This window comes from Topomyia yanbarensis, chromosome 2 (genome assembly GCF_030247195.1).
Source record: "Topomyia yanbarensis strain Yona2022 chromosome 2, ASM3024719v1, whole genome shotgun sequence".
NCBI lineage: Eukaryota > Metazoa > Arthropoda > Insecta > Diptera > Culicidae > Topomyia > Topomyia yanbarensis.
In genome coordinates, this window is record NC_080671.1 from 55,388,116 (window position 1) to 55,413,983 (window position 25,868).

Here is a 25,868-nt window from a genome sequence, read left to right on the forward strand (position 1 = left end):
CCTCATGTGAGGGGTTTGAATCTCTAAAACCCTCACCTTGCGCACGGGTCTGGTTCTCACGGTAAAGATGGACAAGTCTGTCTATGCCAGGAGACATGCTGTGAACTCGAGTGATTGATAGTTTCGCTGCCTAAGTTCGACCCTCACCAGCAGAAGACAATAGTTAAGCCCGTAGGATATTAAGCCAGTTCTAATGACCCTGCCACTTCTAGTTCTCCGATCTGTATACTTCACATCCTTGCTCTTACTTGAGTACTATGGCTCTAATTTTCATAACTTTCCCTACCCAGTAATCTAATTGAATGTCGTTAAAATGTAAAAAAGAAAATGTGACTAATATAGTCGAAATAAAAAAACTATTTACAAAATGTGAATTTCTGTCCCTTCCTAATTATACAGGTTTCAACCATAGGATCTTTTACTACTTTTTACGGTTATGAAAATCTCTATTCTATGTTTATCCAAGTTACTTAGAATAGTGAAACTTTTTTTGTAGTTAACGTTTCAACCTGCTAATTCTTCAGCCATCTTCGGAACTAGTATAATTACAAAAGTACAATTAATTCCACAATTCTAAAAAAAAATAATTTTAAAGTACCACTTATATTCAAGCCTGTTCACTCCACGCTCACGGTACAGCCTATATAAATGCTTGCCATGTTATGTAAACCGTATATGTGAAAATATATGTGACTATTGTCGTGAATAACGACTTAGCTTTCAATATAGGGGCCCCTTTTCAAAATTTCGGAAGAAAAATGATGTAATGGTTTGAACGCTTATATCTTTTGTTGTACTGAATGGATTTAATCAATTTCTTCGGAATTTTGTCGAAAATATTTGCATTAACGTTGTTATAAAATTTTGGAATATGTAGGATATTCATTATCAACGGAAAATAGTGTTTTGAAAACGACTCGGAAAAGTGAAAATTTTCAGCCCATCCCGCACAGAGCCGTCAATATGGTGCACCAACCGAACAATAAAATAATGAAAAGTTTTAAATATAGGTCCACTACATGTTTGTTCCTATGATTATTCGTATTGGGTTGCTTGACGAGAGAAGTTGGTGGGGGACAGCCGGCATATTCGTTTTGGTTATGCCATTAAAAGCCGGACGGAAAGGAAAGGCTCATGCACGGCACGAGAACGAGCGAGAAAGCGACAGTAGTGCATATTAGCGAAAGCGTTACGTACATTTTGAACCTTAATAATCTTCCTTCTACTAAACGGATTGCTAATCTTGTTTCATAAATCGGAAGGAAAACGTTCAACGATTGCTACCGATACGTTGTTTGCTATGTAAAATTTGTTTAAATAGTTCAAAAACTACTTTAAATGAGAATCAGCGCAGCTTTTCTCAAAGCCGGACGTGTGTAATACGCAGTGAAAAACGGACGTGCATGATAGGTATTAGGTCGTAAAAAGCTGCATCGGGCGACTAATTAAATCGGCTACCACCGGAGAGAAGAAGAAAAACGTTTTGCAGCAACTGATGCGCACTCTATCGTTCGGTTAAAGAGATCGCTAAAGCCTCTCGCGTTTCTTTTCGGTTCCATTCGGATCTCATTCAAATCGATCGCTAGGTTTGGCAAAATCGACCCGCTGGTTTGATTTTGCAATTACACAGAACAATCAGCACAAGGGGAGGCTGAGCAAACCTGATGGGAAACCTTACTGTTAAAACGAGATGGTATTGAGGATCAGTAGCGTTCTTTCGATAATTGTCGGATAAAAAGCGGACAATAGCTTCGAGATCATGCCATGTTATCGCGTTTCTCTTGAACCGTTTGATTGGAAGCTGTGATCTCGATCAGTTCACTAAAGGAGCCAAATCCACGCTGTAGTGCCGTATCGTGGAATAGACACGGCCAATAAGCTTAGATGGTTTAAAAGGCGATTAGTGCCAAGGTTTAGTCCTGTAGGAGAAACGTGCTCAGTGACATATGGTAAGCCGCTACCTGACGCTTTGTCGGTATATTCGGATAATTGAAGGTGACGCCCGTTCAACAGCATTAAACCCAGCACTGTACAACGTAGGTTTTTTTTCCTTGGCAGGTTCCAAAATCGACGATCAACGACACAAGGGTGCCTGTCTACACGTGGCTCGTCATTGAGGGTTGCGAGTCCAATCTGGAAGGGCGCGCAACGAATTATCCTCGCGCCTTTCAACAGGCCCCTCTCACGCAAACCACGTGCGTGAGTGCGCTATTTTCCGCCCGTGTGACGCCAGCGCATCGCCCCACCCCCTTGTGTCACATCAGTCTATCGCTAAAGCATCGCGCAAAGTTGCGCAACAACATACTGCCATCCGAAAACGCAGAACATCGCACCGGATAGACCACGCGCCACGCCATCTGTGCGCGAATTGAACATCCGGCGGCTTGTCGAGCAGTGTCATCGCTATACCTCCGAAACCGCTCATTCAGCACACGTCAGCTGTCTGCGTATACTACGGTTCAGCATAAAACGCCTCTTTATATCACTTCCATCGATCAACTGCATCAGTAATATCAGCAAACACGTGGTCATCCCGACCGCGAATCACCGCATGAAACACTGTTTCACCGGAGGATGCTATCAGCGAACGACATGCAGAACGTCAGCAGCATTTAGCTTTCGCACCAGCATGTAAGGTCAAAACTATTTTAAATTTGTAAAACCTAGTCTTAAATTAACCTGTACAAGAAAGATATCAGTGACGTCACGTAGGAAGCACAGGCCTTAGTCGAAGATGAATATATCGAATTGCTCTTCCGATAATTTGGTTCAAGATTTAGATTATCAATTCCGCTACTTTAACGATCACTAAATATCCTCTCGTCGAAGGTTTGAATTTGGTCCATTGCAACAATTTTAGATTTTGCCTCTCTTGGGGAGCTTTTGAGTGATTTCGAGTGTTTGAAACACTTTTCAACCCGCCCTAGATAGGAGCCTCAGCCGGGCTCGCAAACAGCCGCAGCAACCTCTTCTTGGCGAAGAGTGGCGCTTAAGTTGCTGCTGGTTACGCAGTTCAAGTACATTCGTTACAAGTGAATGTGGCAGCCCTGGCACTAAGCGAAAGCTACAACAAAACGAATGAAGAAAATATTTTCATTTATAGCACAAAACGGATGGCCTTCCATCTGCACCGAAAAGTTAATAAAAGGGATCGCCTTGATACAAAGCGTGCTCATTCGGTATGAGCTGCAAAAGGGGAATGTGCGTATGTGTGTGCGCAGTAGAAACAAATCGTCGGCAAGGTTTGAACCGTTTCAAAAGATTCTCGTCTTGTATCACCATAGTTATCTACAAACCGTCCTTATTAGGACGAATACATAACGGCAAAACTAGTGGTGGGTAATGTCCGGGACATAACCGCGGTGTCGATGTAGAACTATTCGTTGGCGTATCATATTAAAATTCTGCTTATGACTAGTTGTAGTGAATGTCCTGAACGTAACCGGGGATTTTTTCTAGGACAATTATTTTGTGTGAAAGTTTTCTGTATTACCTTAAAAATCCTGACTAGAACTTGTTACTTTCACTAGTATTTCGCTAAATTTAATTTTATTTATTTAATATTTTATGAGAATACAGTATTAAAATTGTTTTACTGAACTAATTACCGAACAGGATGCTATTAAAATCCACAGGAAACTTTTACTGAACCCAATGAATCGTACTTAATCTGTAAATTTAGCCATTCGAAAGAGATACAAGCAGAATTTTAATATGATACTCCAACGAATAATCCTACGTCGACACTGTGCTTATGTCCCGGACATCACCCACTAATAGTTTTTTAACAGAAATTTCCATTTTTTTGCGTAACTTCAATAATGCACAATCCTATGTTGAAATTTTTTTGACATCAAGACAGTGTTAAATGATAAATGATAATAACTAAACTAGCTAAACTAAACTGAATAATGAAATTTTTGCACTATTTGATAGACAATTTGAGCTAATTATCGCAATTACGTTCAAAGTATGCATAATTAGCAAGGATGATGGGAGTAATTGCATTTCATTAAAGCTTTAGAAATCGATGCTCTAGTTGGTTATTCGCAGCTCGCCAAAATACTCAGTTTGCAACGTAAACCACACCTTTATTCGGTTTCGCTAGATACAACATTCAAAGAAAAGCAATTTTTCGTAACACGTAATTTATTTCCGTATGCTTGGAAAAATATTCCGATTGTTGTTTCAGGAGGTTTTAATATAGACATTTCAAAGCAGGAAAACATGAAATTTGTGCATTTCATGAATGAATGCCTCAAGCTTCGTCTTATCTCTGATCCCTCACAAGCTACTACACTTGGAAGTACATGCATTGATTTAGTCTTTTTTAAAAATGTTAATGTAGAAAGCCGAAGATATATTTCGTACTTTTTAAATCACAGACCAATACTTTGTTTCTGACGGCGCCGGTGGTTGAGTGGTAAGCGTGACTGCCACTCATTCCAGTTGGCCTGGGTTCAATTCCAGCCGAGGTCGTTGAGATTTTTCTGAGGTGAAAAAATCTGTGGTCGCGTCTTCCTTCGGAAGGGAAGTAAAGCCGTTGGTCCCCGGTTCATGAAACTGGTGGATCAATATCTAGTCCACGTAGTGGAATCACCTCTCTGGTGTCGGTAAAGAAGAAGTATATCCAACTTCAATACAACTCTACCAACAAAAAAAAATATCCTCCTCCCGTGATACCTTGTGGAGTGCGCAGTAGTATATACGGCCTCTAGCAAAAGCAAGTATCGAACTAACCATTCCTTTCCTTTCCTTCCGCGATCTACGTTCGGGCCTGGCCGGCGCCGGTATTGATCAGAAACACTTTAGGGTTACCAGGAGTTGCACATTGAAAGATGTTTCGCTAATCTCAAGCATAATTATCTACTGATTCCCTGTGCAACTTCAGCTAATCCCGATCGACAACGGAGTAGCAGCCAGGTGTGGTCGCACAAGCTCAAGCTCGCAGACCAATACTTTGTTTGATTGATCGAGCCAGTGATTTAATATGTAATCTGCAATATACAACACATTAAAATTATAACCGGTTGACGACCTACACCTACACCAATCATATCAGAATCGCCTTCATGAACAACAGCTGAGCCTGAGCATAGTGAACAGAAGTCAGCAGCATCCAATGATCCAGCGCAACACCATCAACACCAACGCCGAAACCAAAGGTTCTTTTCAGAACCACCATTATTACCATATCGAATTATTTGAAAATTTCCCATTCAAACGTGATTCCGTTGAATATCATTAACGTCTCGAAGTGAAGTCACGACGCTCCGGTTATGTCACAGACATTACCCACCCATTTTTGTTCTCTTTTCATCGAAAACTAAACCAATGAAAGTCATAAACAGCTCAGAATCAAATTTCCCAACTGTTAGCATCCTGATACGTGCAAAAAGTATCAGTAACGAATTTGGTACTCATTTGGCATATTACCCAGGTTACCTGTACATTACCTGCATCAATACTCATTTTACCAAATAACAGTACTATAAAACTAAGGCCTTAAAGCAGTCTAGTAACAATAGTTGTGAATAGCAGTTCAAGAAAAATATGGACACCGAACTTTAGATTCTGGACTCTTCATTCTCGTCGCTGGATGATGGACTCTTGGCGCTGGCCTCGAATTTCTGTACTCTACACTCCAGACTTTGAACCATGGGGTCTGCTATCTAGGACTTGATCCTTCACTCTGGTATATGAACTTTTGGGCTCTGCACTCGGGTCTCTGGATTCTGGTCTCGGGGTTTGTGCTATGAACGCTGGGCTCTTGACTCTGGGCTCTGAACTCAGAACACCGGGCTTAGTATTTTGGCCTTAGGACTCTAGACTCTGGAATCTGGGCTCCGAACTCGTGACACTGGGTTCAATATTTTGGGTTGAGGACTCTGAACTCTGGTCTCAGGATTCTCGTCTCTGGATTCTGTACCATAGATTCTGGAATTTGAACTCTGGATGCTGCACTCTTCACGCTAGGTTCTGGACTCTGGAGTATGTGCTGAGGACTCTGGGCTTAGTATTTTGGGATAGGAACTCTAGACTCTGGTTTTTGGTCTTTGGGCACTGGACTCTAGGTTTTGGATTCTTAGCATCTGAACTCTGAACTCTTGACTATAAACTCTGCGCACTGGACTCTGCTCTCGAAACTCTGGACTCTGAACTCTGAGCTTTGTCTTCGGAACTCTGTGTTCTGATCGCTGCACTATGGACTTTGGACTCTGCATTCTCGACACTGAACTCTGTATTCTGAACTCTAGACTCGCCTCAGTATTTTGGATTAAGGACTCGCGACTCTGGATTCTGGTCTCTCTCCTCGGGACTCTGGGCTGTGGAATCTGGAGTCTGGGTTCTCTCCTCGGGATTATGGGTTGTGGTCTCTGGGATATGGACCCTGAATAAAAATATACTGAAAAAAAATCAGTTTGGACAAGGAAAAGTTTTTTTCAAATAACTTTTTTCCTTAAAAGTGCACAACTTGAATTTTTGACGGTAGATAGGTAGGGAAAATAATTGCCTATCTTGGAGCAAAATTTCATCTAAATCAAAGATGGGATTGTTTTTGTAAATCGACTTTAAATATTCAAAATCGATTTTTTTCAGTGCAAAAGTCAATATAGAATTTTTTCAATATTTTTATTCAAAAATTTGACTAATTTTGTGAAAATGACTTCTACAAGTTTTTTGCAGGATGTGTCATTTTTAGACTTAGCCATTTGATAAAAAATGGTGAAAAAAGTTTGACCCTTTTCAAAACATAGTCTAGATCATTTTTGGAAAAACAAAGTATGCAAAGTGGCTTTTTGTGACAAAGTCTTTATGTACATAAAGTTTCATTAAAATCTGAGAGGGTGCTGCCAACTTTGAATACGATTTAGCGCGAAATTCGTCACCTGCATAAATAATTATCTGTTGTTTATTATCGTAGCAATCAACAGCGGGCGAGAATTGCCTTTAGAAATTTTATCGCAAAGTCTTCTGTATAATATCTTCTATAATATTTTCGTGTTATGATTTTCTTGATTATCTACTAGACGAAAATGTATTACAAGTTAAATTAATTTTGGAATTTTCGTTTCGACTTCATCTCATCAGAATCCGACACTAACTTAGTGACAGGACTAAGCTAGCGCCGGATTGACACTAGTTCCAAAAACGGAGACACAATTTGTGCTCCTGAGCAAACCCCTAGTTTAATGCCATAGCTAATTTAGTTATAGTTTTTGTGCTCTTCACGCGCAAAGATGCTTTTAAACAATTTTCTCCTTAACCCATTCATGCCCATGCACAGTGGGGCCGGGACGGTCAAAACCTCCAAAATTTGTTGTCGATTTTCACACCTTTTATATTTTTTTCTAAATGTACATTACCCAAAGCTGCATTTTTGAGTTAAGTGATTGAAAAATATAAGTGCTACATTTTGAACCGTACAAGGTCTTCAAAATCTGTAAGAATTTGAGTGACAAAAAGTTTTTGTTTATTATAATTCATCTCGCTTTAATAAGTATTACAATGTCAATTAAACAACACATATAGGCGTTTGTAATAGAAAATCATCTCAGAAATTCAATGGTGTATTTCGATTTGAGAAATAATGAGTATTTAAAAAGTTACCAATAAAATCAATGTAACTATGTTGTTTAACGCGGACTTATTTACATTCAGAGTGTCATCTCTTTATCGGTAAAAGCGTGTTGAAGGATCTCATCTAGTACAACTGACGTAGAATTTTATCTAGTTTTCAAAAATCATAGTGCCATCTTGCGCCGTTTTGCGCCGATCGTTGATATTTGGACATTTGTAAAATTAGTTTTTTATGGAGACACATGGTATTTTTTTTTAATTTCATGAAGTTTTGCATTATTATTCACCGGTGGATTTCTTTTTCTGAACGCTGCTTGTAAATTCAGGGTTTGGGGTGATTTCCTTGATACAAATATAAATACGCCTTAACCGTCTTGCAACTGTGACTCGTGTTTCTACATTTTCGCAGTTATCTGCAGCATAGAAAAATTCAAATAAATACAAACCAACGAGGCAAACTAACTGCAACTATTATCATATCTTTCCATGAATACTATTTCTTTAGTAGGTATTGGTTGTTAGCTTTACTGGCGATCGATGTATGGTAAACACGTGAGTGTGGGAAGTGTTCTTTTTTACCCGATTTTTAGTTATTGGCCAGTAGTGCAACATTTATTTTTCAAGTGCAAACTCCCTATTGAATCTATTACAATTAACAATCAAATTCAAAATCTCCCTCAATAATTCACTTCCAAATTAATGAGAGTTTCATGCAAAAACGCTCACGCCTCTATTTCAAAGCATACACATACAGTGCAAAGTATGCTCAGGATGTTTTCGTACAAAAAACCAAGTCAGTACCCACAAGGAGAGATATTCATATCATCATTGGAATTGAAAATCAATGGAAAAGTATTGAGCGGCTTAGCGGCAGTACTCATCGTATGAGAAACTGTGAATAGAGCATAGTAGGGCATGATTTGAGGCATCTTCATTAAAATCAAATAAACCTGTCATCTTTTAATAGCTTTGGCGATAACTATAAATAAATAAACCAATGAAACAAAAATTTCAGGCATTCTTTCAAACACCTTAAGATATGCTATCTTTTATAACTATTCTAAACGCATACGTTCAGAAATTAGTAAATGAGGATTATCTCTTAAAGATTTGTGTAGGGATGATTTTTTCACGATGGTATTCAGATTGGACTGAAGATCTACAAACAAATGTATAAAATTACATCATTTTTTATTCACCAGATTTCGATAAATTGGAACTACACTATCTAACTCGTTACTAAGGACTACCCTAGGAAATCAAAATGTTTCTGTTCAATTACAAAGTATCTGTTTTGAGAAGTAATAAAATTCACTTTGGCCAAAATAAAAAAAAACTTTTAGAACCACCCTAGGCTGTCCCATTTTCATTTTAGCGTCCTGATTTATTCAAAATCGAGTTCGGTGCACCAAAATTACGCTTAGAAGATATTTTCAGACATTTTAAACTACTTTTGAGGTTTTGTCCAGCTTTTGTATGGAGTGGATCCACTGTGCCATGTTGTTTGTGGACAACAACGTTTTTAAACAGTTATAACTTTTGATTGAGGCAAGCTTTGCTCACAAAAACAAGTAAGTCTAATAAATATGACTATTACCTTTCATTTAAGCACTAACAGTTACAAGGGTCAGCCTTAGAACTGAAGTTATTGCAATTAGTCTGATTGGATTCCGATCGAGCAGTGTTGCCAGGAACAGTTTACATTGACAACGGAAAATGAATTTTTCGTTTATCTTCGTTATGGTGCAATATTTTTTAAAATTGATAAAACTTATCAATTTAGACGTTTTGGCTACGTTTTCCATGCAATTTAACTATTGTAAATATTCTTGTAGAATTGTATTGAGCATAGGAAGGTAAAGATTGAGTAGCTTCTAGCACTGCGAAGGAAGCACCTATCTTTATGAAAAAAGACCTTTCGTGTATCTTGATCGCACCGTTTTCAAGGAAAAATGATTTTGAAACCCTACATGCACTAGGAAAAAGTTGGGCATGAAAGGGTTAATGGAGAAAAACAAAATTACCAAAATTGTTCTCCACTAAGGAGAAATAGAGTATACTAGCTAATACCCATCACGCGTTGCTGCGACTTTCAACGAAATAGGAGGAAAACACAATTTGTTCAAAAGCGCCATCTGACTGCAGATAATCCCCAACCAATAGCACATAAACACGCTCCATAACAAATGCCTACTATGTATAAATTTTTACGGCAATCGATTAAGCCGTTTAGGAGTCTATAAATCATATACATACAAACATTGACTTTTATATATATATATATATATATATATATATATATATATATATATATATATATATATATATATATATATATATATATATATATATATATATATATATATATATATATATATATATATATATATATATATATATATATATATATATATATATATATATATATATATATATATATATATATATATATATATATATATATATATATATATATATATATATATATATATATATATATATATATATATATATATATATATATATATATATATATATATATATATATACAGGGTGAATCTCTCGGGGGTGATAGACTGCCATATTTGGAGAAAAAAATTGTTCTACACATACCATCAAATCTTAACCGGTACAGAGTTATTGAACTTTTAGTGTCAAAAACTTATTTGTCTTAAAATACCTCTAACTTTAAAAGTATACTTTGTATTTTAAATGTTTCAGCTCCATTCGAAAGGTGAGAAAATTTTCTATTGAATGGTGTTCTCATATCTTTTAAGTAGTTAGTTTTAGTTACCTTTTAGCTGTAAAGTAGTTAAAAATTAGTGTTTTTGAGGAGGTTTTTGCTAATTTTCTCGAAATAATGAAGTATGATTATAGCAATATCCATTATCCAAAAGTTGGGTTTTAAGACGATTCATAATTTTTTCTTGGACGTCATATTTCTATCTCTTCTCATTTCTTTGTAATTTCATTACTATACTTTTCCTGTAACCGACTTGCAAGTGCTTAAAAGACTCTAATCTAAAAAATTTGCTTTATATCGTTATTTACAAGATTTCATTGGAAAGCTGAGAAAATGTCCTATCAGTGTATGTACAAATATCTTTTAGTTAAATGTACTAAATGATTTTTTACTAACGAAATAACTCAAAATTTGTGTTCTTTGGAGAGTTTTTTAGTTATTCAAATTATTAATCAACAAAATTTATCGTTACTATTGTTCATTTGATGCCCCTTAATGTTCTCTATAACTTTTTATTAGACACTTTGTCGATATCTTTTTTCATTTTGCTGCTATTTAATAGTTAACACAGCATGAGCTCGCCACAAATGTAGTGGGTTCGAAATCGTTTTTTTTGCATATGAAACGATGTGATAAAAACGATTTTGCGTCGAAACCAAAAGAGATAGGGGAATTGTGGGAAAAACCGACACTGTGGGTAAAACCGACACCCCACAACTTTTCCTAGAAATCAAATTTTTATTCATTTCATAATGATACAATATTATTAGTACGTTTATTTAAAGCATTTGAAGAAAAATTGGCTTTACGTTAGTGCGCCGAATGTCATAAAAATTAACAAAACATACGACAGCAGCGTTCATACTCGTCTGGATGTAAAATTTCGTTGGTAGATTTAAAGGTTTTAACCGAACGAAAGCTTTTCAAATCACCCCATTTTTCAGTACCTATTATTATCGGCCTGTCCTATGATCAACTAGGTGCATTGAAGACGAGTTTGAAAAATTCAATATTTTTAATTGCTTTTATAAAAAAATGTGCGCTGTTGGGGTAAAACCGACACCCTATGGTTAGGGTAAAACCGACACCCTGTTAAGATGGTTGTGTATAGTTGCGATTCATTTCAAAATACTGGGGATCTTTGTGACACTTCAATTAGCCTATTAGAACACTATAGTATTAGCAGAAACACACAGAAATACTTTTATTGTGTTTATTTCTTGTAAGTCTCTTTAAAAATCAAAAATTGGAATTTTTGCTTATCTGATTCTAACGAAGCTTTTGCTATTTCTGCAAAAAGGTCATCAAACCGAATTTATAGTGTTCTCTTGGTTTGTCATAGACGAATTTTATCACAATGAGACAATGATATTATGTATACTCCAATAGATCGTTGATGATCAGAGTCTGAAAAATCAAATCTGAAAAAGATAGTTTTACTAAGAAGTGTGTGTGTCACTCACAAGTGAATGAATCCAATTAGCAGAACGTAGAACGCTTGAAAATCTTCTCTTATAAAATAAAATGACACTGGAGGTTGCAATGATGTGCGCAAGGATTATTTGGAAATACTCATATCAATAAATAATCCTATAGCATAAAATACTCTTATTTATAGTACTACGCTTTCGAACTTTCTTCCCCTCACTACATGATAAAGCAATAAAAAGCACATATTTGCATCATACATACTCACACTTTATTAATCAAGCATATATCTCATGTTTAATAAAGATAAAGATTTTAATAAAGTGGAGAGAAAATAAATTAAAGGGGGTGTCGATCTTACCCCTATGGGGTGTCGGTTTTACCCGCAGTGCTTACAAAAAGTCACTTTGTTTTCCAAGTTTTACAACCAATATTTTTTAATGAAATTAATTTTTTGAAGTGCTGAAAAAATTAAGTCTTGTTAAGAATTTTCTGAAGAAGAATTCTGCATAAAAATTATAATTTTATTGGTTTTGTGGCAACTTAGAAAAAGTGTTAAGCTTAAGGTGTCGGTTTTAACCATAATTCCCCTAATTGAATGGAGTCAAAGAAAGAACTGTAGAACTTGCTGAGATGTATTATTTCCATGATAATAATGGTGATGTTTATTATTTACTATTTTAAGGAAATAAACGAAAATGCTAATAATAGCATTAACTTTAAACTAATTTACTTTTAAAAGAATACTAAATTTACTTAACTGAAAGGTATTAATACATTTTTCACTGTAAAATTTTCCTGGCTTTCGAATAAAAAGAAAAAAAGTACAATAAGTGCCATAATTTTTCAATTAGAGCTGGTACTAGTGAAAATGAGATAAAAATATCCAAGTTGAATAACCCAAAATCATGAAAATAAGAAAAGGTAAGTGTATCATGTCAAAGAACGGACTAAGCAGCTCATTAAGACTAACAATCTGAATTATTAAAATGATGAGGTTAACTATTAGGATTTTCAAGAAATGAACGAAAAATCGTTTAAAATTGTTTAATTTTCAATAAATTACTTTGAAAAGGCTACTTAAACTCATTAGCTGAAACATGCGAGGGCATCACTCAATGCGAAATTTTCTCACCTTTCGAATGGAACTAAAACATTTAAAATACAAAGTATACTTTTAAAGTTAGAGGTATTTTAAGGCAAATAAGTTTTTTACACTAAAAGTTCAATAACTCTGTAACGGTTGAGATTTGATGGTATGTGTAGAACAATCTTTTTCTCCAAATATGGCAGTCTATCACCCCCCGAGAGATTCTTAATCATGAACCAAACACCCTGTATATATATATATATATATATATATATATATATATATATATATATATATATATATATATATATATATATATATATATATATATATATATATATATATATATATAACCGACACCTTATATATATATATATATATATATATATATATATATATATATATATATATATATATATATATATATATATATATATATATATATATATATATATATATATATATATATATATATATATATATATATATATAGATAGATAGATAGATAGATATATTGCAATAAGAGGCGAAAGACCCTAAACCTTTATAATCAAAATAATAAAAAAGTATATTACAAGGTGTTTAGGATTTGTCAAAATTTCGTAAAAAATATTTTTGGTCAGAAAAGTTTTAGGAGGGGCTTTAGCCCCCTAGCCACCCCCCCCTCTGGTTATTTGTATTTGTATTTCATCATACTTGCAGAGTAAGGGATTACCCTTATAAAATTTCTACAATCGGATTCCACGTTGCTCACACCACAATCCTTTTCATAAAAAAAATAATTCTAAACTATAAACTAAAAACAGACATGTGAAACCGTTACGTGCCTGTTATACTTCTGTTTTCCGAAAATTTTGAAAAAATAACCCTTATATTAGATAATTCGTCATTAATAACGAAAAAATACTTTCTTTGAAAACTTAATGAAATATCTCATTCGAAAACTAGTGCTACAATTCCATCATGCTATAAGGGCACGTCGATTGCAACACGAGTCACTTTCTCCTCCTAGTTTAGCTATGCTAAGTGAATGTTAGTTCGAGCACAAAGACGCCTTATTTCAACGGTTACCTTGAGGTTAACAGAACAATTTTCCCCCTGACAACCAGTCATTAATTATCCACAAAATTGGGGCGATTTAAAAACAAATTACTTTTCTCTTGACGCTGAAAGAGGCAGTGAAAGCTGGAAAGATACATAATCCTGGTATTAGCCAGGTAAAATCCCCTCCCTTATCATCACTGAGCCGCCGAACGACGAAAGTGCTCACCTTTCACACCCACGCCACAGCCGGAGTATTCCTGACTAGTATTCAGGAAGAAAATCAGATGTGCGGGGGGGGGGGGCAAAATTTATAGCCATCCATCAAAGTGACGGCTAGCGTAAAGATGTTTACGATACCAAATTTGCCAATATTGTGTACAAGTGGTTCAATTTTCTCTGTGCCTTGCCCGGCTTATTATTGGCGAAGGTTGGTAATTGGAAGTTTTTTTTATAGCTAATGAAAAAGGGAAAAAGTAGGTTAGCTCAGCAAATGAATGACTTTGATCTCTGTCCTTCAACTTACAAAATTAAGAAAGCAAATTAAAAAAAAATTTAAATGAAGAAGATTTGACATACTTTGAAAGTTCAAAAAATTCGAGAAGCGCTAACAAACTTAATATTAAACAAACCCCATAAATCGAATCGAAATAATAAAATATTTTCTGCGAATTTATCACATTTGGTGAATTTTTGATGAAATCAAGCTTATCAAAGTGAGTTGCTAAAACTCCTTTGCGATAATTAGAGTTAAAGTGGAGCAATTTCACAAAGTACCATGCGTTCCCATCAGCTTTGTTGATTGGAAAATTACTTCAGATATTGTATTTCTCTGTCTCTCCTCATCCATCGAGATGTGCGTTAATTCAACTAAAATCTCCAGCTACCTCAACATTGTCGTAAACCTATCAAAAATTACCCTAAATTACTACACCTACCTTCCAACTGCGTACGGTTTTCCAATCCAATCCCGGCGGTAGTTTGTTCGTTAATTAAATCGCCGTTTAACTGCACAACCAGCACGTTGCTCTTTGACTGCGTTCACTGGCTGAAAATCCCATTCACACCCGCACGCCGGCAGTTGCAGAACCAGAACGGGATCAACGCTGATTGCTCTCCGGCGAACTCGCAAGCAATTACCGGGCTGTACCCGGTATAGGAACGTGCTCACGATCACACCGATAGCAATAGCATGTGAAATTCACTATTCACTACAGTCGTCAGCGCCACGACGATTCGTAAGCTATACCGGTGGTAAATGCCCAGTCAGTGCAATAATTAAAGTGCCCACAATTTGGCACACGATTGATCGCTGGTTGGGTTCTTGCACCGAAACCAGGTGGAGGTTGCTAAATTTTGCCGGTTACTGAGCTTGGTTCTCTAATTCGAGGGTGTTGTCGCTGCACGGAATCGAAATCGATGCACGTACGGTAAGGGGGTATATAATTGTACCGAATGGAATTGATGAGTTGCGCCAGGAACAGCGATTGTTACTTTCAATTAGGTGAGCAATTTTGCCTCCTCCAGCTGTGGCTTCGTGTTGTTGGGTTGTCAGTTGTGCCGAGAAAGTCGATTTATGTACAAAGTTAACCAACTTTTCCGATGATTTGTGGTCCGGACAGATTTTCACGTTAAGCGTCACTTAATTGATGTTGGTTGCTCTGAAATGGGAAAAGCAAATTTGCGCTTAGTTAGATTAGTTATTGAGTGAGTTATTGAGTTGTATTTGCTATTTTGAAATTTGAATCTCTCGAACAATTCATCACTGTTAAATCGTATGCCTTGTGATACCGTTCAGGTAATTGAAGTAGGATGATCTTCCCCCACGATGCAAACTCATTGAAAAGGTGAACCAACCTCCCTCTCACAGGTATCACAAAAATCTGCAAATTGAAATGGAAGTATCATCCAGTGATGCTTTCCGCACAGTGAACTGCTACTTGACCTGCGGCAGTTCCGATTCTATAGCCGAAAAGGGACAACGTATTTGTGTACTTTCCATAATGAAATGGCTCCTTGTTCACCTGGCAGAAGTGGTGCCCCAGAGAAGTGGATCAGCGGACAGGATAATTGTTCCGAGCCATATCCGGTGCAGCTCTCCGAATCCGACCGGTGAATGCACCGAGGGTGCTATTTGGGCAATAAGCGAGTCCTCTTCGTGGATACGGCCGCACACACATACTCGATGCCACACCGGAACCATTGAATTCAATAATAATAACAGAGTGGAATTGTAATTAAAGTTAATGGTATAGAGATTAAGTTTCTATGGATTATTATGTCATGGGCAGGACAGAATCGGATAAGTGCGTTTATTCTGCAGCAGCAGATGGCAGTTGAAAGAGGTGGTGGTGGATCAACCGAGACGGCTGTAGTGGAACTTTTCAAATTAGATCTTTTTCCGAAGTTCACGAGAAATAGTTTAGCAAATGAATGACGTTTGTCGGGATGAGGGAGGGGGATCAGCTTCATTAGGAGTCCTAATTATTGAAGCTTCGTTGGGTGGGTCAGAGTTAAGACGAGTTCGCGAAATAGATTAATTTTGTCATGAGAAGCGTTTTTTTAAAACGTTGATGAAAAGACAATTGAGATTAGCATAATTTGGTTGAACTAGCTTGTGTTAATGAAAGCTGGTTTTATTTTTGAATATGTAAAGCTTTCCAGAAAAAAAATTGCAGGCATTGACTTCTGGTTTGTAAGTTATTATAAATAAGCGACTTCAGCATTTAGCTGTATACTCAGCCGAATTATTGATTCATGTTCGCCAACCGTTCTGTGCTCGCTATTGATTTTTATTTTTATTGATTTACACTTAAACCTCGAGGGTCATTCACCTATTTCTGAAAGTAATATACATTTTAAAGATACTAAAAATTACAAAATTATCAATGTATCATGTTGGGTACGACGGACACAGTAGGGTAGGGAAAGATGGACATATTTCTTACGCCAATACAAAGCAGAATGCCGTCGAATTGCATACCCATGGGCTTTTTTATCGCTACATTGTTGTCACATCTCTTTGTGATGCAACGCACCTTCCTTTTAAACATCTCTGATATGTGCGTGTCAATGCCTTGCAAACTGCGCGCACCTTTATCGATTCGTGCATGACTCAACACAACCCTGAACTGTCATCCTGCCAGCCGATTGTGAGTAGAAAGGAAATTGCAAGTCAGCGGTCAGTGAAAACAAACGGTAGTGGAAAATAATAGCAATTTTAAAAGTTAAAATGAGTATCCTGCCTAAACTTAGCTTTAACACTAAATCACGCAGTATCGGGCCAGTTAGTACAGTTTATTTATTAACTTAAAACTACATGCATACAGAAGATAAAATTAAAAATTGACATCATGCCATAACTTAACCCTAAATCTTATGTTATTGGAACTAAATTTAGTGCGAAGATAGTACGGGCCGTTGTGTTTAGTACGGATAGATTAGCAGCAGAAGAAACTAAACGTAAGTACTTGCTCTATATATACGTCAAATCTAATATTAATTTGCATTTATCCCCGGAGAGATTTTATAACTTCTGTCATCAAGTATATTAGTTACAAAAGCGGAACCTATTTCTATCTCCCTCCCCAAGATTTAGGGGTTTGACGGTATTGCAAACATCATCAAGCATCAATTGATTTAATATGGGTATTGCATTACGCCTCGATAGTGGTGCATCGAGGAAACCGAGAGGGCTTATGCGCCTTTTTTGATATATGTTTCTTCATACTCTGCACCTGCGCATACCAACGCTAAACCACTGGTCTATGCGCGGTGGTGTGGCCGACTGGCGGATCGACGTAAATTGACTTTTGCTGTGTGCCATGTTTGCGAATATTGTTCTATTGGTGGTATTCGAGGACGGGGCTCACGGAGGGAGTCATTGTGTGTCCATTTATCGATCGACTTCGTCATCATGCATATGGTCAAGGCTTCTGTCTGTCACGTTACATTTTTACGCATATTTCATAAGATAAGTAAGCAAAAACAATAAAACCATATTCTATCACAACTGCACATTATTAAGGTCACTAAACCGCACATTTTTTCTACAGAAAGTTTTTTTCTATCATGAGCCGTTTTCACTTTATTGTCATTTTGATACGTCTGTCACGTTACACAATTTTCGCAGTGAGTTTGGAGGTTGCCCGACTAAATAGAAAAAGTCTGTTCCGTTGGCCCCCAAATTTGCATAAAAACAGTTTTAAGTTGAAGCTTAGAAAGCAAGGAATAATTTGAAATATAGTTTTCCTGAAGTAAAACTTTGTTTTCGATTTTATGGAGTATTCTTAATGATCTGTCACGTTACAACCAGAATCTGTCACGTTACAGTTCTGAATTTTTATTGAAGCAAGGATATCAAGACAATCGTACACAAATCATCCTTAATCTAGGAACTGAGTACTAACGGGAAATTTCATGTTTAATTTGAAAAACATATTGGTTTTGATGAACAAACGTGAAAAACTTTTGAAAAGGTCGTAATTTCACGAAGTAACATATTATGTCGAAAGAAAATCCAAAATAACTTGAAAACATCTGCATTTTGAAGGATAATTTTTCGTGAGCATTTTGAATTGAAAACCCATTTTGAAATACATTCTATAACTAAATTATTTAAAAAAAATTAAATAAAAATTCAAAATAAAAAGAATTATTGAAATAAGTTAAAACTTTTTATTGTTATTTTCTCTACGATGCAATTATATTTTAAAGTTTTTTTATTTGCAATTAAATTTTAAACGTGTTAAGTTTTTTGCGTTTGGTATTTGTGAGTAATTTATTAAAGGGCGTATTTTCACTACTAGATATTTTTGTTGAAAAAATCAAAATATTTCGAAAAAAATTTCTTAAGAGCATTTTGCTTCGAAATTATATTTAGTATTAATATTGTATAAGAAAATTATATTTATGACTGGCAAATACCAAGAAATTTTGAAGAATACTTGAAGTTAAAAATGTTTTCTTACTAATAACTTCCTAATAGTGCAATTATAGTTTCATTAGTTTCCAGGCTTTTGTTAACAAACAAAAACATTGTTTTTCTGTAATTCTATTTTCATTTTTTTTAACAATATATTTGTATTTTTAACATTTTTTGCTTTTTTTTTGAAAAATTTCACCAAAAAATATTCACACACAACAACTAATTCCCTAGAACTCGCTATCATATAGTTTTGCTGCACAAATGGCGATTTTCGAAAAATATATATTGAAAGTAGTGCATTTTTTTATTAACATACATGTAAAAATATTCCAAAAACGTTCTGAAAGGTAACTCTTTCCTGCCATCTTCTTTCCCTAATTAGCTTTTTAAACATATACAAATTACTGTTTGGAAAATGACTCAGATTAAAACTAACACATGTAACCGTTAACCATAAAGCAGCCTTTTGTTGTTCGCTTCTAATTATTCCCAATGACAGAATATCTTCTAAATCTGCAAAGACTAGACCATGAATATTTTTAATAACTCTAGCACACCATTCCCAAATTTCTTTGGAATTCGGGCATCTTTTGATACGATGTTCGTTCGTATCCTCTTCCCCACAAATATCGCAGCTCGTATCAACAATCTGACCTATATTATATGCCTTCAATTTTGCTTTATTTGGGTTTAAATCATTTAACAGCATGAACAACATTGATCGATCGTTAACATTTAGATAGTTATATGAAATGTTAGACCATAATACATCCCAGTTCATTTCAGCGTATGCTTCTTCAATTTTTGGTTTTATCGTATATTTATTCAGAAAGAGCGAGTATAGCAACTTGGTTGAATCGAGTCCATTAATTGTTTTGATTTCATTGGCGTTTTCTAACCATTCTTTCGCATTTCTGCCAAGAGCTCCAGGATATTTAAAAGAAAGCAGAATTTTTTACTGTTTCAAGATCCCATCACTGTCCCGATGATAAAGCATATTCTTTATGAACAAGGCTTTTGCCTTGGATTCAACTTCTACCAGTTGAATGCCTCCTTTTGGATAATCTAAATACAATTGCTCCCTTTGTGTTTTAAAAATAGATCCTTTCCAAACAAATTGCCCAACAATTGATCGAATATTAGCGATATGCGCATTAGTGGGAGGAAATATTTGCGCCAAATACCATAATTTTGATAGTGCATAACAATTGATCCAAAAACTCCTTTCTATTAGGCTCAGGTTCCTGCCACGATGTATGTTAAGAAGATATTTTATGTTGTTGATTACCGTTTCATAGTTAACGTTGATCGTAGTAATCCAGTTTTTGCAAAATGTTATTCCAAGAATTTTTAAACAATCGACTTCCTTTAGTAAGTGTGGACCACAACACAAATTATTGATCCTCATATAACCAGATTTTTGAAAATTATCGCGTAAATTTGAGTGGGTGGCGAAAGAATGAAGGATTTGCATTATCAAATCAAATTCTTTGTCAGAACGGATAAAGATATGTATATCATCAGCATACGCAACTATCTTGATGAACTTATCGTCTACAAGCACACCAAGCAAACTATCGTAAAGCTGACGCACCAGTGGTTCAATGCACAAAACAAATAATGCCATGCTTAACGGACATCCCTGCCGCACTGAACGATAAATCTTGAAATCTTGAGTGAGAAAACCATTGACAAGCACTTGCGAAGTTGCGTTCTTATACAGATTCTTAAAGCACTGTATCAAACTTTGTGGAAAATTGAATTTTTCTAACACCTTCCAAAGAAAGGAGTGTCGAATATTATCAAAGGCTTTTTCTAGATCTAGACTAATCAACAAACCTTTGAATCTCTTAGATTCCATACTTTTTGTAATTAATTTGCGTATATCTGAGAGATTGTTAACGCACGAACTGTTAGATAAACATGCAGTCTGACCAGGACCGAGCAGATCATTGAGAGTTTTTTTCAACCGATTAGCGATTATTTTTGCAAAAAGTTTGTAGTCCGTATTTAAAAGACTTATAGGTCGGTAATTGTCCAAGGAAGTCACTTCACCTTTTTTTGGGATCAAGGTAATTATTCCTTTAGAAAACTCAGTGGGCGGGCATACGTTACCTGAAAGGTAACTGTTAAATAATTTTACCAAGTCATCTTTGAATGCTTCAAAATGTGTCACATAAAATTCATAAGTTAAACCGTCAGCTCCGGCATCAATTAATCGCATCGATTCAACTAGTTCTTTTAACTCTGAACAAAAATTGTTGCAGACTGGGGAGCTATCCGACCGATCAATGACGCAATTAAAGTCACCACCGAGAATGTTAATTTTAGCATTGGGTTTGTTGAAATGAACTGAAATATTGTTTGAGAAAAGTTCCCTTCTTTCTTTTTTGCGATTGCTTCCCGAGTGACCGTAAACATTTATAAAATTGATTCCATTGATCACAACCGAAGATATTCTGCCATTTGGGTCCAAAATAGGATGTGAAGCTGTAAAATTTTTCCTAAAGAGAATAGCTGTACCTGCACTACCTTTGTCATAGTTAACGATGGCGTTATGCGAAAATATGAAAGAAAAATTTTCGAAACATGCTTCTTGTATGAAAATTAGGTCTAAATCAAAGTTTTGAATAAAATCCTTCAAAAGCGATTTCTGTACGTCTGATTTAGAACTATTAAAATTAGCTGATCCTATTTGTATACAAAACTGCATGTTGCTCAAAGAAAAAATTCCAAACTCATGAGTTATCTTTTGCCCTCTCTAAGCTCACTTGTTTTCTTTGCCTTCGTCAGTTTGACCGATTTCACACGCGCTCTGGTGACGTTTGCTTGCGTTTTCAGTAGACTAGGTATTGTTGGTATTGTTACTCCCATTGTCTTTTTCAACTTTAAATTCTTTGAAAGAGTTCTTGTTCCCAAGGATCTGCTCACCTTTTTGTAACCAAGGTCTTCGGATCCTGACGATGCCTCGCCAGTTTCACCAGCTCTGTTGAGAGACATGTTATTCCTTACCCGCTTCCTGTCATGGCTAACCTCCATCCACTGCTCGTTCTGTTCTGTCTGGACCTTGTCTGTGCTTTGACTGTGACTGTGACTGCATCCTCAATGACCGCAGCTACATTTGGATTGCTTACTCCTGCATCCGATGCCTGCTTGACTCCAATCTCTTTGGGATTCTGGACCTGGTTGATATTGATTTCCTCCACCAATGCTACGACGCTGGTTGCCGCCTTTTCTACTCCTAATGCCTTTTTCTCCGCTGCGCTTTTTAATGCTTCAGCCTGCTCTGCACGCTGTCTGGGGTTAATGGTTCCAATGACGGTCATTTCGGTTTCATCCGTTCGCGAACTATTTGTACCTGTACCACTTGGCGAGCCAGCAACCACATCCTTGAAAGATGGTCTTGTTAATATTTCGGCCGGTTGACGCCGTCTTGGACACTCTGCTTTCTGGTGCTCCAAACTTCCGCATATAAAACATCTGTTCTTCATCCACGCGTAAAAAACACGTGCTTGAAAGTTTCTCACGTGCAACGTTGCAGGAACTTCGCTCATGATTTCCATATGGATACCTCTCACTCCAGACCAAATAGGGAATCCTGACTCGAGGGGATACTTCTCTCGAACAAGCCGCTGAATTTTACCGAACTTGGCCATCACAGCAGCTATTTCGCGGTCTTCAATTTCTGGTGGCAAATTGAACAATCGGACATATTGGAAGGAACTGGTTGCTGAAGACAAATGAACTGTGAGTTTTTCTCCATTCTGGTACATGAACGTAACTGTCGACGGAAATCGATCCAAGGTCGCTTGAAGCAAATCGTTGGTTTTGAACTTTACATAGATGCTAAATTCACTTTGGTCGTTGTACATGCAGAGAAGATTCTCGCATGTTAACTTTAACGTTGTCTTTAAAAATGAGAAAATCTCATCGTCCTTTGGTTCCGAAGAACCCTTCCCGAACTGAATGCGCATGCAATTTACTCGAGCACGCGGTAACTCCATCCTAACCTTGCTTTTACAAGTTCCGATTCGATCTACAATAAGTGATCGACGAGGCAGCACTAGTGCTCCCCACAAAAGAACACAATAGAAAACACACAATGGTTGCTAAGTCAGGTTTTCCTTTCGATTTCGTTTTCAAATTCGTCTATCTCGCACGACGCCTGAATCCAAACTGCATTCAAGATCTCATACGCCCTTTTTAAATATTACTCTTGAATAAAAATTGTTTGTTTAACATTGAAAAATACTCAGTCTCCCATATACATGAAACGTAAAAGGTTTCATCAGAATCAAAGATGATCACCAATATTGACGCAATTGAATCAAACTTGATAAAATTACTTTACAGCAGAAGAAATCTGTCACGTTACATAAGATAAACTGTGTTTTCTTAAAAATTAATAAAACTTTAAAGTTTTCACAATACACCTTCAAAAAGTAGACTCAAAGTAGTAAGAAAAAATGCAGGTTAGACATTGTATGCATGCTGTTGATGTGGCCCACAAAACTTTTTTGAATTTTTGATCTGTCACGTTACAAGTTATTTGGTTTCTATTACTTCACAACAGAAAATAAGCAATAATCCATACTCATCAATTTTTTTCAAGCAATATCATCAAATTTAAATTAGACTACGATAGAAAAATGTGGTAGCAAGCAAAATATTGAAAATATGAATTTTGTTTACCTTTTTATCTCATAACGGTCTTTTAGTCACTTTCAGGTCATGCAAGTAGCATTAACAAACTTTCATAAATGACAGACATGAAATTTTTTTCTGGGATCACCATTCAAATTTTTTAATATTAGAGGTTATATACATACGGAAAACAAACAGTTTGACGCAAAATTTGATAAAAAATAATTTCGCCTGTGGTTGCTATTTTCGGAGCCTTGACCATATACTAATTAAATTAATTTAATAAAGTAGAATAAGTAGAAACCTATTAGTTGTAGCTTTGTGATAATCGTAGTTTTTCGTACAAGTGTACAACTGTTATGTGCTAGTCGTATGTCTATCTATGTATGTATTCGTCTGAGTATTTGTGACAGTTGGGTCAGGGAATGGATGCAAAACTGACGTATATGATAGAATAGTGGTTAATACTTCTGGTGATCAATCTGAGCATTTGGTTCTATTCATTCGGAAAAATCGGGTTGGATAAATTAGGGTAAAATAAATTTACCGCCGCACGTGAGTCATCCATTCCCGGCCAGCATAGCATGATAGCATGATGAATAGCATTGTCGTTAATGATAAATATACAACATTTGCTGTATTTAGACGAGTTTGATTGCATGTTACATATGTTTTTCCATTCTACTTCATTAGTCTGTTTCTTTTGTACATCTATTGGTTTGCTTTTCCATTATTTATGTATACCAAAATAGTATTGTTCAATTTATACACTTCTAGTCAAGCTCTTTGCGTCTTTTTTCTTTATTCGGCATGTTATGATTCCTTTTATTAGTATATCCCCAGCCAACATTTTGATTCACTTTAATAAGTTGCAATTTGATTAACTGCACTCTTCAACGACATGAATTGATTGTATAAAATGCACAGTTCTCTTCTATGCGAACAAAAGTGGATGCCATATACGTACAACAAATCGGTATAGTAGAACTATGTGATTTACGACGAATTTTGATCTCATCAGAAGCATTATACAATCATCTAGCTTTTCATTTTGAGTTTATATATGATCAACTTTACAATCACACATGAAGGTTTATGCAGCTTAAGGTCCCCAATATGGTAACAAGGAGTATTTTTTAAAAAATAATATTATGAAAATAAAAAATTAGGATGAAATTTCCATAATTCTGTTATAAGACACAATTACGCCCACACTGGTAGATATGTTTTTCATGGGTGAGGTTGGAGTTACTGGAACATCAATTATTAAAATTACCTGCTACGATTTACTTCCACTTTCGAACCTGAGATCTTCGTATTCCCAGCATAGCCGCTATGTACTCATCTATTTATACATTGTCAAGCATTATATTATATTTGATCATTTTTATCGCTTTGTGATTACGATCAAAAAATACCATAATCCAACATAAATATGGCACTCCAATGATACCTTCTATACCTCAAATATTGAACTAGTCTGGCAAAGAATTTGTGAAGTGCTGTAAGGAGATAACTATTTTTTGAACGATTTTGCAGTTTAATCCAATTGCAAATTAATTTCTATACAATGTTTCAAAATTATCTTTATTATTCCGCATGTACAATTTTGTTTTAAGTTGTAGTGGACTAATAAATAACTTCAAGTCAACATTGTAATTCGATCACAGATTTGCGTTTTATGTGAACTTGTTACAACAAAACATAATTTTTGCTTACACTATTTGTAATTTTGATTTAGTTTGTCGTTATTTGTAATTTATTGTAAACTTTTATATACGATTGCTGGTTTGCTGGGTCTCTACTATACGCTATCTATACTCACATAGGTACAAACGTTCGTGGCCTTCGCGATAACACAAACCTGGCCACAAACGCGACCATGCAATTGCAATAATCCACATATACTTACGCCCGCGATTTCGCCTACATGACAACATCCCGGTAGTTAAGTAAACGTTGCATCTTTAAACTTCTAAACGCGATACATTCAACATTAACCCACCACTCGCGCGATCATGAAACGGTCACGTCCGAAAGTTTTACCAGTCTGGACTAATGCCTTCAGTTGAACCAATAAAAAAGTGACGCTCTTCACTAAATAACACGTTCCATGGTAACATGACCTGGAACTCAAGTTTCTCCATAGGGAAACGGACTACCATCTGTACCATACACTAAAAATTAAGCATCAGATTCACGGTCCGCGCGCGATCAAACAAAAATACACACTACGTCATTATAAAATCGAAGTTATACACGCGAAGTCACATACACGAGACAAACACGTTAATATACAAATGCTTGAGCCCTTCGCGATCATCCCCGGCATCTACACCCGCGATCTAGTAAACATGATGGCATCCCAATGATAAAATGAATGTCTCAGCTCCTATAAATTTCTAAACGCGGTC

General features: G+C 35.9%; 1 protein-coding gene across 1 annotated transcript in view; it reads right to left on the reverse strand.

Annotated features, from left to right (window-relative positions):
- LOC131685319 (leucine-rich repeat-containing protein 15) overlaps nucleotides 1–25,868 on the reverse strand; it is a 463,474-nt gene that overhangs the window by 79,166 nt on the left and 358,440 nt on the right. Inside the window, exon 2 of the mRNA XM_058968963.1 lies at nucleotides 14,822–15,544. The gene's annotated coding sequence lies outside the window, so the exon portion shown is untranslated. The remainder of the gene's footprint in view (nucleotides 1–14,821; nucleotides 15,545–25,868) is intronic.